We start from the raw sequence: 11,543 nt of genomic DNA on the forward strand, positions 1-11,543 counted from the left end.
GCTAAAACTAGGTGTCTTGTCAAATGTAGGGTAATAAATACCGACAACCAAAACTTGTGAAAGAAAACAAACTAGGGTGAAAGATGAAGCAGAGGAATTGTTTCAATGACAGACGTTTCCTCTTCACAGACCATAAATTAAGTCTTCAAAGTAGTTGGAAATGGTCTTGATCATATTGTGTAAATAATGTACAAAGTTTAAAATTACTTTTATAATGTCAGCACATTTCCTGTGGGACTGGATCATGTTGCAAGGAAACCACTTTTAGCCCAGGTTTAGAGAGCACGTAAGTGGAATTCAAAAGATTATGACATGCTAAATAGCTTTATTTTAGTATTCAGTCTCCCTGCTTTTAGTAATGTATTTTTTTATTTTCATCAAAGCGTCTCTATAACACCTTGGCAATGATCTAGCTATAAACAAAATTAAAAATCTAGAATTGAAGTTAAGTTCTCATATCTTCTGCTCTGTTCCTCATTACTTTTACAAAACGCAGTGGAGGAATCCAGCAATTCTATAGTCAGAATTAATTAGGTAAATTGTTGTCTGTAGAGAGAAAAAAAAAAACCAAACAACAAAAATACAAGCTGAAAGCAGCTTTGCAACTCTTACTTGTAAAATTATGTAGAAATAGATAGTTATTACAACTGGAAAAGAGAATGCATAGAAAAATGTTAAAAAATGCATCCTGGTGATATTCAGGCTAAGGAGCTAGGGACATAACTAAAGAATTTAATGAACCACAAGCAATTAAAATTCAAGGCCGTGGAGATTCCTTAAAAGTAACCGTAGCGTCTACACTCAAAGTTGGGGAAAAGGCAATCATGGCAACTAACCACTTAGCAGCCACTTCATTACATTCTCAAATAAAGGAGAGGAGCCTGTAGAGTGCCTCACAGAAAGCGAGGAGGAGGAGGAGGCCTTCAATGCATGGCTTCCCAGAGGCCCATTCCCAGGGCCTGGAGACAGTCTTCACTTCTACTCAGAGAAGTGAAGCCACACAGCCACATCCAGGCCTTCACATTGGCCTGAGTTTGAATTCACCTTCATGCCAAATGCTCTGGTCATCAACATTATTTCTACATTGCCATATTATCCAGTTCTATTTTGGAGCACATCACCTGGATCTCCGAGCCCAGGATACCCAAGTGTAGGGAAAAGCCACAGAAGACCCAGGTACCTGCACCCAACGTAGAAGTGGTAAAGGAGATGTAATTTTGTAGATCTAGTAAATATGAGGAAACAAGCGGACCTACAAGAGCAGCAGACTTCCTACAGAGGCCCAGGAGGAGCAGAAGCCAAGTCTTAGCAGTGTCTGATGGGGGAGATGCTGCCCAGGCTTTTCTCTCCATCACAATCATGGCCTCAGCCAGACCCTACATAACCTCAGCCAAACCCTTCACTTCTTAGAGCAAGGTAGAAGTTGTCCTTCTTTCTGCGCTTCTGCTGAACTTTTCTTAATCCTTGCACTTGTTTTAGGCAATGAGAGAAACAAAGAGAAAACAAAGGAAATTCAGAGAAGAACTGAAATGATTTGCAACAGGCACATGAAGAACGTGCTCATGCAGAAACCATCTACATAAAGAAAAGGCAAAGGAACTGCTTATCATGTCAGTAATACAGGTCAGTAGGTAAAATGAAGAAATCAAATATTTAGGGAACATCAGTAAGGGATGAGTCAAACAGTCAGATATCAACAGTTTGGAAAGGAACATCCTCATTTCTGACCTGGAACAACCCAAGTGAGGCTGAGAAATGTGCTTGGAAACATGAAAGATGGCAGGGAAGCATCATTTACTCACCTCTGTGTTGTCTCCAGCTTAACATAGCCTCCACGGCTTCAGGGTAAGTTTTAATCATCTGCTGACATAATGGTATCTTAACAATAAAACAGTGAGATTTTAAACAGTCTTGAGTGCCTTTTTCTTCCACAGAAAAATAAAGTCTCCCAAATAAACACTGAATTGCAGACTCACCCTGTATACATATGTGTAAATAGCTTATTCTCTTGTATTAATTCCATTAATTTCAACTCAGCCATAGTGGAGTTCTCATTAAATACCCCTGGTCTTGCAAAGCTTCATCTCCATGTCTTGCATATTGAAAAATTTCAGATGAATCTAAATAGGGGACGATTTTTGAATTTGCCATTGCTTGAATAACAAAGTGCTATGTTAAGTCCAATTCCAGCCAGCAATAAAAGCTCGCTTGCAATGGAATCACATGAAATAAAATTACTGCTTTTATCTCTAGCACTTGAGTTTTGTCTTTTAATTTAAAAAAAAGTATCAAAAATATCACAGCGAGGAGAGGTTTGTGGAGGAAAATCCTGTCACTGCATGAGTAGTTCTCTCTACAGCAGATTAATTTGTCTTAATAGCATAATGAAACCTCTGCTGCTGTAGCATCTCTTACTGCAGCTTTTCCTGCACCGGCTTTCTTCTTGCATTCGTATACACCATTTCGTACACATACTTAACTCTACAAACTCCTAAGACAGGCACCAGCATAGGCACCACTGTAGGTTTCTAAGTAATTATCACTGCTCAGGGAGCACATATGCATTTTTAAGGACTAGGACACCTTTAAGCACCACAACAATATGGTTCCAATATGTTTATATTTCAAACGTTGAATTACGATAGTTGAATGGCTCATCTTATCTTATCCAGTAAAAAATATTAATGAAGCATATTTTTATTCCTTAGTTATCTCTGCTATAGATCTGCACTGGAAATCAAATTTTGTAATCAATTCGTATTGCTAAACTGTTTTGATTTTATGTAGAAATGTGAGTTTTCATTCTAATTAAATATGCAGTACGATTATACTTAAAACACAATTATCATAGCTATTTATGCATCTAACAAGACAATTACCAGAGTATGTCCTGCAGACAATTCTGATCATTCATAAACACAATTTCAATCTTAAACTATGAAGACTTTTTAATGGTGCACATCTGCCCCCTTGTGCCAGTTTTACATGACTGCCTTTTTTATTGCTAAAGGGACTAATGAACTACAGCTCATTTAGTCCTGCAAGACCGTTTTAAAACTGACATGCAGGTATTTTGCTCCTTAGCTTCCCTCTCTGTGTACAACAGAAAAGAGGAAAAGACATATTGTTGGACATCTCCATCTCAGCTCCTCGACATTTTTTCCAAAAAGGCAGAGAGACTTAGAAAAAAGCGGATAGGTACATAGCTATTGGTGCTATGTGTATCAGAAGAATTACAGCCAATAACTGTGGTCAGTGGCAGTTTCTGAATGTCTTCAATGCACCAGGCGAAGAGACCTTTGCTCCCAACACAGCAGGAAACTGCCCAGCTAAAAGAAGGAACAAGAGGAAGCTTGCTCTGCACTTCAACAAGAAAGAAAACAAGAAACTATGAAGATTGGTTTTCATGGTAAAACCTACCATGTTTAGAAAATGGTAGGCCAGGGGAGGCACCAAGTGCTTTCAAGGATAATTTGACTTAAAGCAAAAAAGTTAAATTTTACTCCAGGAATGCTCCTTCTGTTCCTTCAGGTTTTGTAGTTGGCCTAGAGACTGGGAAAAATATTTGTCACAAGGGTTCATATATCATAGAATCATAGAATAATTTGAGTTGGAAGGGATCTTTAAAAGTCACATAGTCCAATCTCCCTGCAATGAGCAGGGACATCTTCAACTAAATCAGGTTGCTCAGAGCCCGTCCAAACTGACCTTGAACTTTTCCAGGAATGTAAAAAATTTCTTCCTTATACCTAGTCTAAATCTTCCCTCTTTTAGTTTAAAGCCATTACCCCTTGTCCTATTGCTACAGGCTCTGTTAAAAAGTTTGTCCCCTCCTTTCCTGTAGGCCCCCATTAAGTACTGAAAGGCTCCTATAAGGTCTCCCCAGAGCCTTCTCCTCCAGGCTGAACAACCTCTCTCAGTCTGTCCTCATAGGGGAGATGCTTCATCCCTCTCATCATTTTTGTGGCCCTCCTCTGGACCCAATTCAACAGGTCCATGTCTCTCCTGTGTTGAGGGCTCCAGAGGTGGACACAGTTTTCCAGCTGGGGTCTTGTGGCAGATCTACGAGCAGAGGCCTTTGTACGGCCAAGGACACAGTGAGCAGAGCACACAGAAACAGGAACGCAGATATCAATACGGGTGGAACGAAGAGGAACTGGTTCAATATAAACATGGAACAAGAAAACAGCTTCGCATGCTTATCTTGGTGGGAACTGAATAAGGCGGCCAGGCTAGTGATCTGAAATATGTGTTTACTTGCCTAGCAGGTGCATGGAAAGGTTTAGAGCTCAGGTATGAAAGCCGAGGCCTGAGAAGCGATAAACGATTTCACGCTTATCACAAATGGAGTCCATGACTAATTGCCACAGGGTCTCACCAGAGAGGCTTAGAGGAATAAAATCACCTCCCTTGACCTGCTGGCCATGCTTCTTTTGATGCAGCCCAGGATGCGGTTGGCTTTCTGGGCTGGGAGCGCAGATTGTTGGCTCACAACCAGCTTTTCATCCTCCAGTACCTCCAAGTCCTTCTTGACCGGGCTGCTCTCAATCCCTTCACCCCTCAGCCTGCATTGATGCTGGGGGTTGCCCCGACCCAGGTGCAGGACCCTGCACTTGGCCTTGTTGAACCTCATGAAGTTCACACAGGCCCACTTCTCGAGCCTGTCCAGGTGCCTCTGGATGGCATTCCTTCCCTCAGGCATGTCAACCACACCACTCAGCTTGGTGTCATTCGCAACCTTGCTGAGGGTGCACTCTGTCCCACATAGACAGATCCCACTGTCTATGTCATTGACGAAGATATTGAACAATACTGGTCCCAATATGGACCCCTGAGGCACACCACTTGTCACCAACCTCCATCTGGACATTGAGCCTTTGACCCACTACCCTCTGGATGTGATCATCCAACCAAGTCCTCATATAGTCCATCCATCAAATCCATATCTTCCCAATTTAAAGAGAATGTTCTAGGGGACCATGTGAAAGGCTTTACAGAAGTCCAGACATCTGCAGCTACATCCGTAGATCTTCCCGTGTCCACTGATGTAGTCACTCCATCATAGAAGGCCACCAGGTTGGTCAGGCAGGACCTGAGCTTGATAAAGCTATCTGTCTGTCTCAAATCACTTCCCTGTCCCCTGTATGCCTTAACATAGCTTTCTAGTAAGATCTGTTCCTTGATCTTCCCAGACACAGAGGTGAGACTGGCAGGTCAGTAGTTCCCAGGGTCCTACTTTCTATCCTTTTTATTAATCAGTGCAACGTTTCCCTTTTTCCAGTCACCAGGGACTTCACCTGACTGCCATGACTTTTCAAATATCATAGCGAGTGGCTTAGCAACTACATCAGCCAATTCCCTCAGGACTCTGGGATGCATCTCATCAGGTCCCATAGATTTCTCTGTATTCATGTTCCTCAGGTGGTCACAGACCTGACCTCTTACATTGAGAGGGGCTTTTCTCCCCCAGTCCCTGCCCCAATGCCCATCCTCTCAAGAGGTGTGGGAAGAGAGGTTGCCAGTGAAGAATGAGGCAAAAAAGTTGAGTACCTCAGCTTTCTCCTCGTCTGTTGTTACTGGTTTGCCAGTCTTGCACATCGAGGTTGGGGGGTATGCATTCTTTGACCTTCCTTTTGTGGCTGACAGACCTGCAGAAGCCCTTCTTATTATTCTTTGCATCCCTTGCCATATTCAGCTCCAGCCACACCTTGGCCTTCCAGACCCCATCCCTACACAACCAGGCAGCATCCCTGTACTCTTCCCAGGATACCTGTCCCTGCTTCCACTGCCTGTGCATCTCTTTCTTGCCCTTTAGTTTGACCAGCTGGTCTTGACTCAGCCACGCCGGTCACTTGCCTCCCTTTCCTGATTTCTTACACCTGGGGATTGAGAGCTCTTGCACTCTGTGGAAAGCATCCTTAAAGATCTGCCAGCTCTGTTCTGCTCCCTTGTCCCTGAGCAGTTTCCCAGGTGGGTCCTATTGACTAACTCCTTGAAGAGCTGGAATATTGCTTTTCTAAAATTCAGGGTCCTGACTTTACTCTTCCCCTGACCCACATCCCTTAGGACTGCAAACTCCACCAGTGCAGCCCAGGCTGCATCCAATCTTGACATCACCGATTGACTCACTTGCATTGGTGACCATCAGGTCCAGTATTGCATCTCCTCTGGTGGGGCTGTCTGTTACCTGGCTTAGGAAGTTATCTTACTTATTAAGAAGTTATATCCACTTAGGAGAAATGGTGCTTGAACATCCTCCACACTTTCCTGCCCTTCATGAGCAGGGCACTGGGGCTCAGTTCCCAGGCAACTCGGTCTATCACAGCCCGCTGGGGTACCTCCAGCTCTGCAGCTCCTCCTGTCCCCCCCCAGGCCTATATCGCCTTCGCCTCCCAGTACACTTGACTCCACTGCTTCGATAGCTGCACTCCCACCTCCAGATAACAAGACCCCATGTCCCTCCTGCCACAGATACTGCTCTGCTGCCTGAGATAAAAATATGCCACAAAGTAGAAAGAGCAACTTACAGGGGAAAAAAAAAAAAGAAAACATTAAGAGGAGGGCTCAGAAATCTGCTGGTACTGAGCCAATGCTGAATGGTGGGGTTGAGCTGCAGGTTTTCAGGAGGGTGTCCACAAGGCCACCTACTCAAAGTGACATGCCCCAAGCAGGTTTGCACTCAGGACCTGCTGCCACCAGCAGAGGTGAGGTACCACCAGCTCATCAGGGGCAAAACCTCTCACTTCATTGGAGCTTTGTGAGAAGCACCAATACCCTTTAAAAAGCTGGGACATAAAATTAGGATTTGGCCCTCACTTTTGCCAGGTGGCCCATTTCTGTTTGAGAATTTCCTATCTGTTAAAGACCACCATGAGCATTCTCCCACCCATTCCACCCAACACGATTTAAATATTACCCATGACATGGGTAAAGCATGATACAGACAAGAAATACAGCAGACTAAGAAACCTTAGTCTGGCCTAAGAAACAAGGTCCAGTTACTCTGCTATTTCCCAATGTTGCTTTCCGAAACCAGATAAAACTGTTCAGTCCTGCACAGAACCCTTCACTGCAAATCCGTACACAATTCAAATGAGAAAAAGCTTTTCAAAATAAACTAACTCAAAGCCTAGGTAAGCTTGTTCCACTTACCTTATTAAGCTGTGAAGTTCTGGTCCGGTTGTAGATTGCTTATGGTCACCAGGGTTAAAGCATGTGGCAATAAGACATAAAAAGCCTGTTGTTATTTTACCCAAAAAAGTGTGTTTCTCAGACAAGATTCATGTAACCTTAGACCAGCACTAGACCACCAGAATTTAGAGAAGGAAAATTTTTTAGGGGCACAGGACTGTGTGTGCTTCATGGATCATGCGTTCAACTTAGGGGACAAATTAGTTTGATTGTGACCAGTGAACATGCCCTTGTTTTGAGTCATTTTGTACTAGTTCAGATCAAAGTTCTGGCCTTCTTGTAGGAGGGTGAGTACATTCCTGTGCATATCCTTGACCTTTGAGAAACAGTCTGGCAGCGTGGGGAAAAAGAAGAAAGGCTTAGAATAAGAAAACATACATCTCTAGACTGGCAGAAGGCTTTCAAATGAGTAGATCTGATGTATTCTTCTGGCTTGGCCATCACATCACAGAAGTAGGAAAAAAAAAAAAGCAGTAGAACACCAACAAAAACATAAGCAACAACTAGTCAAAACAACATCTAAAATCAATCTGTCCAAAAGCAGCTGCAGCTGTGTTTACTTGATAGCATCCGGAAAATAAACCAACTTCCAAAGTTGCAATTTTACTGATCTCACAGAGCACTGGTACCGTAGGGATGGCTACTAATTTCGAAGGAGTGATGAGCTGAGAAAGCTCTCACAGGACTCTTTGCTAGGTGCTTGCTCTAACATCGAGACTGCAGCAGTTGTCACGGGAGCACATATCTTCCCTTTCATAATAACCACAGCTGCACAACAGAGCATCATGGCCAGTGGCGTCTGGACAGGGAACATGTTACTCGATTTGATACGTTGCTTGAGGGTGGAATAAAGGGCCTTTGGAATGGAGGATATTTCACAGATGTTATTTAGCATAGCAATGTAAAATTGTAAGAAGAGAAAGTTATTTGAAGTACTCTAAAAATTCTGGTCTTTTTCCCTTCTCACAAAGGTAACTGCCACAAGGAATGCAACGTGGAAAGTACAGCAGAGTAAAATAATTTTAGTGGGGTTTGAGGGCCAACAGAAAATGCAGAGGACCAATGTAAAAGTTCATTTAAGTAATAGGACCTTGGTAACTTCAAGATTTGAAAGCCTAACTGTGAAATGTTGTCTTCCAAGATCTCACCCCTGCCCTTGAATCTATTCTTCCACTAAAAATTAATTTGTCTAACGGCACGCTAAGTCATGCTGTGAGTAGCAGAGCTTTCCCAGTACTGTTTTGAAAAAGTTAGAAGGAAAAATTAAGGCTGGAAATGCAAGCATGCTGAATGTCAACACAGCCTGACATTCAGCCTGCTTGTTTGCTCCAGCTTGAACGTGGTTTGCCAAAACTATCCAATTCACTTTCTCTAGATCGAGAAATTGTTTAAGCTGCATAGCTAATTAGTTGCTTATAAATAGTTGTCATCTAATTCTTGTGTTTTCAACTGCTGGAGTAGAAATGAGAATGACAGTGTCTTGAATAGCTGGATTACTCAAATAAAGACTTGCCAGCAAGGCCTTACATGCCATTTATCCCATCCAAATTGAGATATCCATACTGTATCATAGCTGCAGTCATCAAGGTCTGCCTGAACAGTCCCTTAGAGCCTAATTCATCTAATTCATTCTCAATGTATGCTTCCTAAGGGCAGTACAAGCTATGAAATTGGACGATGTCAATGTCATCTTGAGTCAGAGGAAATATAAGTCAGGAAAAAATGTTTATTTTATAATGACATATTTATTTATAGAAAGGCTGGATTTTAGTACAGATAATTGTGTCCCACAGAGATCCTATCTGATGAATTCAGAACAAGCAGTGCTAGGAACAGAAAGGTTCCGGCAAGCAGGATAGTGCCTATCAACACAGCTTCCACAGTGAGCAACACACTACGGCTATATGGCATGGGACCTTTGCTCTAACACTGATTGAGAGAGAAAGACTCCTGAATCAAGAGTTCAGCTCAGAATCAGGGATAACATAATGAAAATGCTAACCCTCTAAAGAACAGAATGAACAAGAACTGTTTTGGATGTTGGTGAGACAGTGAAAACTGTCATCCCCCTCTTTTCTGAAGTCAGCAGCTGAGTTCAGAAGAAGCCAGAAGCTCTCAGAAGGAAGGAGGGACAACGAAAGCACAGTCAAGAGGACTCTTCAAAGAGAATTGTTCACAGCTGAGCCAACAGAAATATAACACCCCTTGGGGTAAACAGGCACATGTCCATATTCTTTGAGTTCTCCTCAAAGGTATTGACAGGAGAACAGGTAGGTGAGCCAGGCTACAGTTCCAATCCTGAATGTGGGAACTATAGAAGCCAGAGAGTGGTCTGAACGAGAGGCCCCAAGCCCAATGGGTTTGTTGACAGAGATGTCAGCATGGCTGAAAGAAGAGGAGGCAAAAAGCCAAGATGTATATTGAAGCCAGTGTACAACTGCTGTGGAAGGGAGAGCTTAATGGGTAGATAACACTAGCAATTTTGAAGCAATTCAAATTCTTGTCAGTGCCTTGAGAAGCCTATTAAAATATCTCCTTTGGGTCCTGGAAAAGCTGCTGTCCAAAGCAACACAGCCCCTGAGGCTGCAGGCATGTCAAGAGAGGAAAGATGGAGGAGGAAAAACACAGAAAAATTATGGCTTGAATCAAAGAACAATAACATAAGCTGCCAGCTGTTTGTGAAGTCATTGAAAATGGATATTTATATACCAAACAATATTTTAAGAGATGGATGGTAACACCTGGAGATCTCTCTTTGTAGACGCAAGTGGTCAAAGCCACAAGCCAGTAGTCTCCTGCATGAGAACAGGCCTCTCCATATGTAGATTTTATCAACAGCAGACAGGTGGGAAAGCAACCAAAATAAAAATATATAAAATCAAGGACTTAGTAGACTCTGTTTATGACATAGTACATAAATATGAATCTCCAGTTTCTCCTGTCATTGTTAAACACATATCCAGCACGTAGTATCCAATTTGTGGAGCAGGTGAGCTCATCCTCCTACTTACACAGTACAGAGTTAGGAACTTGCTGTGGTGCCACGGGGCTCAAACTTCTGACTGTACACAAGGGCACAAGAACATACAATTTAAACTGACTGACAATTTGTTCCCTCTGTACTATCTGAAGTCTCATTTTCTGGAAGGATATATTTGCCCTTACAAATGCCATATGCCAGTGGATGGCCTGCCATTGGGATTCAGACTAATTGCTCAAAAGCTGGACTAAGTGTCTGCCCACTACCAAATAGTCACTTCTGACACTACAGCACTGACTGAAGCACAGAGACAGGCCAAGCACATCTACACAGATTTGCTCAGCCTACAGGTTAATTGATCAACCGGGACTCTCAGCCTTATGGCTGACTTGTACTAACCTCTGCAGCAAAACCTGAGTAAGAAATCTGTGGCTTTTCACTTTGGCCATGCCTTACCACCCATAGCACACTACCTCTTTCCTTATGCTGATATTACTGTTTTTGAGGTTGGGCAATAAACTAGATCACTGAAAGAATGATGATAAATGGAATCATTTGGAAGAAAAAAACAAATCTAGATTATTTGTTGATACCATTTCAGTGTGTCCACGGGTAGCTTTATGGAAAGAGGAGAGAGGTCCGCTGCAGAACAGGATTGGAAACTTGGTTGGACTTTGAGTAGGCAGAGGGAAGGCAGGCAGTACTTGTCACAGCCAATGCATAGGGCAGCTATTCCCTCAGCACAGAGAACTCTATGTAAAATTAGCTTACTCTTGCTAATTAACACAACAAAGAAAATCAAAAGCCCAGTCCTGCGGCAGAGCAGAAATTGGGCATCCTAAAAACTAGAAACTCCCAACCTATCAAATATACAACATGGAGGGTCTCCACAGGACTTGCAAGTGCCTGTACGTAGAGCCGTTTCATAACGATACTCTGTGGGGTCGCTAAAGACAGAACCTTCTCCTTTTCAGCCATTTGTTAGATTTGACACTGCTGTTGTAGACCAAGGACATAATCCTTCAGATCTTGAACACATGTCTCCTACCAACTTCACATCAGTGGCTCTCAGGACAAGAACCTTCACCTGAATATATATATTTAGCATAGAAATAGAAAATAAAGTACTCTAGTTGCTCTAGCAGATTAAGGAGAGATTTACAAATAAAACACATTCCGAGTGCTTGAGGTCCATTTTGGCAGCTCTTAAATCTTTTTTCTTATTGAAAACTGCTGTTTGCTACAGTATATATAAAGATTGGATTTTGCTCTACTGGCAGCATTTCAATGTATAAAAGCACCACAGAATATGGAATCAAAGCTCTGTAACTAATTAAACTTTATAGGAAATGCTAACATGTATTTCTTAAGG

This window comes from Rissa tridactyla, chromosome 2, assembly GCF_028500815.1.
Source record: "Rissa tridactyla isolate bRisTri1 chromosome 2, bRisTri1.patW.cur.20221130, whole genome shotgun sequence".
Lineage (NCBI taxonomy): Eukaryota > Metazoa > Chordata > Aves > Charadriiformes > Laridae > Rissa > Rissa tridactyla.